The following is a 2,796-nucleotide window of genomic DNA, read 5'->3' as shown; positions in this document are numbered from 1 at the left end:
TGGAATTTTTTTTTTCCTGCTTTTAATTTAGCCATTTAGTCTACTTGCTTACTCTTTGCATGATGTCTATTACAGTCTATTTGCTTTTAACCTTTTTATTTAAGTTATATTTGTAGATTTGTATTACATATGCATTATTTATAATGTACAACATACATTATATTATTGAGTCTTGTGTGTGTATTTTGACAGTTTCTGACTTTTACTGACAGCATTTAGTTCATTAACATTTTATATAATTTTGTCATGATTGTTCTTTACTTTGTCCCTCTGATCTTTGATTGTTCCTCCTTTCTGCTTTTTAAAAGTATTAAAGTATATTTTAAGGAAAAAAATGGCAGCCCTCACACCATGGGGTTTGCTTTGTTTATCCAGAGCTTTAGTGTGGTGGTCTTGGCAGCCAGTCCTGGTGATTCAGTCCACAGTTGTAGTTCCAGTGAGGGTTAAGAAACATTTCACACCTCCTACTTATGAACCCAAATACAAATCAGAAATGGAGTTTATAAAACATGCCCGGAAAGCAGGACTGGTCACTCCTCCAGAATGTTTGGAGCATCCCCTATGCTTGGCCTGTACGGCTGGTATCTTTGACATCGTTGTTCCTTGAGAGAGTGATACTCACTTGTCCTCTCTTTCAAAGGAACGATTGGCACAGAGAAGTGAGAGATTGAAGAAGAGATTGGCATCAAAATTCTCAATATGGAGGATTAGAGAACGTAATCCTAATCCTGAAAAAGCTAGGGATATCTTTACTGAAGCTCACCTTTGTCTAAATAACTCAGACCATGACTGGCTTCATACCTTGGTGACTGAAAAAAAATTTTTTTCCGGACATGGTCTGGGACATCAAATATATGACTATCTGCTGGAGCTTCATAGGATCTTTAGATCCACACCTGGTGGTTCAACTTCACTGTTCACGTCTATTGCACCAGAGCAACATGTATGGCCAACTCATCATCTGCATACACACCCAGCATACTCTGGCCATTTATGACCATTTTGGTAGGTTGGTGTATGGACAGGAAGATGTGCTCAGGGATATCCTGGAGTGTGTTGGGTTTGAAAAGCCCCTGGTAAAGCCCTATGGAGCTGGAGAATGCATGGCAAGATCATCCCCCATGGGTACCCCCTAAGCAGCCTGCCCTTAAGGCAGTGATGATCCCTGGGCCTCAGCTAAAACCCTGGGAAGACTAGGAAGTGCCACAAGGAGAGGCCCATAAGCTTCAGCTATCCTGATGGCAAAAATGACTCTAGGGGTGACACATGGACAATGACGCAGCTGGAAGCTGTGGAGTCTGGGAGCTCTGAAGTCAGTCATCTCTCCATGATGTCATAGAAAGATCTACCTTTGTCCGGTCCTGTCCTGCTTAGGTGTTTTTAGCTGTCTGCTTGGCAACCACAGCTGATGGCTGGGCCCACATGGGTGGCTGATAGGCACAGCCATGAACCAATTCTTCTTCTTCCTTTTGAAATTGTATGTCTGACTTCTGAGTCTCAAGCAAAGTATGATGCAGATACTTTTTTTATCCGGCAGCAGAGACTGTTAGGAGAAAACTGGCAGAATTCTCTTTTTAATTAAAAGCCAGGGATAAGGGGTTTACATAAAACACTGTTAGGGTATTGGACAAACTGTGGTGGGCTCTGTACCTTTCCTGGGGTTTAAGTTGGAAGTAGATCAGCCTTCAGATGGCAGAAGTGGAAGATAGACTGAACTGTGAGTGATGTGACTTCCAGGAAATCCCGACTTGGGAAAAATAATTAGTGTTCATTGAAGAGGGTCCTTTCTTGTTTACTGACTCACGTAATCAGCATTTATATCTCATAGAATATAAATTCAAGGAAATCCTTTATCTTTCAAAAATATTTAAAAAATAAAATTATTTATTTAAGTATATGTTAAGAATTCTATGTTAGTTAATATTTTGTTATCCATTTTGCATTGTCTCATGTGGTTGCTCTTGGGATTGCAGTGTACCTCCTTTCATAGTCGGTATGGAATTAATATTGTTTCATATAAAATAAGGTAATAGTACAGCTTTATAAGTCTAACTCCATTTCCTCCATGTTACAGTTGTTGTATGTATAGTATCTATATCTATATAAAAAACCATATATATAAATGTTTATTTTGAGAGGGGAGCATGTGCACACAGGCACAAGAGCAGGGGTGGGGCAGAGAGAGGGAGAGGAGTGAGTCAGCACGGAGCCTGATGTGGGGCTCGAACTTATGAACTGTGAGATCATGACCTGAGCCAAAGTCGGGTGCTTAACCAACTGAGCCACCCAGATGCCCCTATACTTTCTTTTAAAGCAATTAATAGGGGGAAGAAAAGTTTGTTTTGTTTTTTAACATTTGCCCAGATATTTACTATCGTTTGATCCTTTGTTCTTTCCTAAGGATCTATGTATCCATCTGTTAACTTTTTTTAAGGGGATTTATTTATTTTGAGAGAAGGAGAGAGAGTAAGAGGGGCAGGGAGGGAGACAGTCAGTGCATAGCCCAATGCAGTACTTGAACCCATGAACCATGAGATCATGACCTGAGCAGAAACCAAGAGTCAGATGCTTAAATGATTGAGCCACCCAGTCACCCCCTATCCATCTGTGTTCAACTTCTGTTAGCCAGAAAAACTGTCTTTGTCTTTCTTGTATTTGTTATCTGCTGGCAATGAGTTCTGACAGCTTTTCTATTTTCTAATCTGAAAATGTATTTATTTATTATTCTTGATATGTGTGTTGGCTTAATATAGATGTCTAGATGGACAGATTTTTTCCTTTTAATATTTTAAATTT

General features: G+C 39.6%; 1 pseudogene; it reads left to right on the top strand.

The window, feature by feature from the left end:
- Window positions 1–334: 334 nt before the first annotated feature.
- LOC102969919 lies at window positions 335–1,239 on the top strand (annotated as a pseudogene).
- Window positions 1,240–2,796: the final 1,557 nt, after the last annotated feature.

This window comes from Panthera tigris, chromosome A1 (genome assembly GCF_018350195.1).
Source record: "Panthera tigris isolate Pti1 chromosome A1, P.tigris_Pti1_mat1.1, whole genome shotgun sequence".
NCBI classification, from domain to species: Eukaryota; Metazoa; Chordata; class Mammalia; order Carnivora; family Felidae; genus Panthera; species Panthera tigris.
This window is presented reverse-complemented; position numbering and strand designations above follow the sequence as displayed.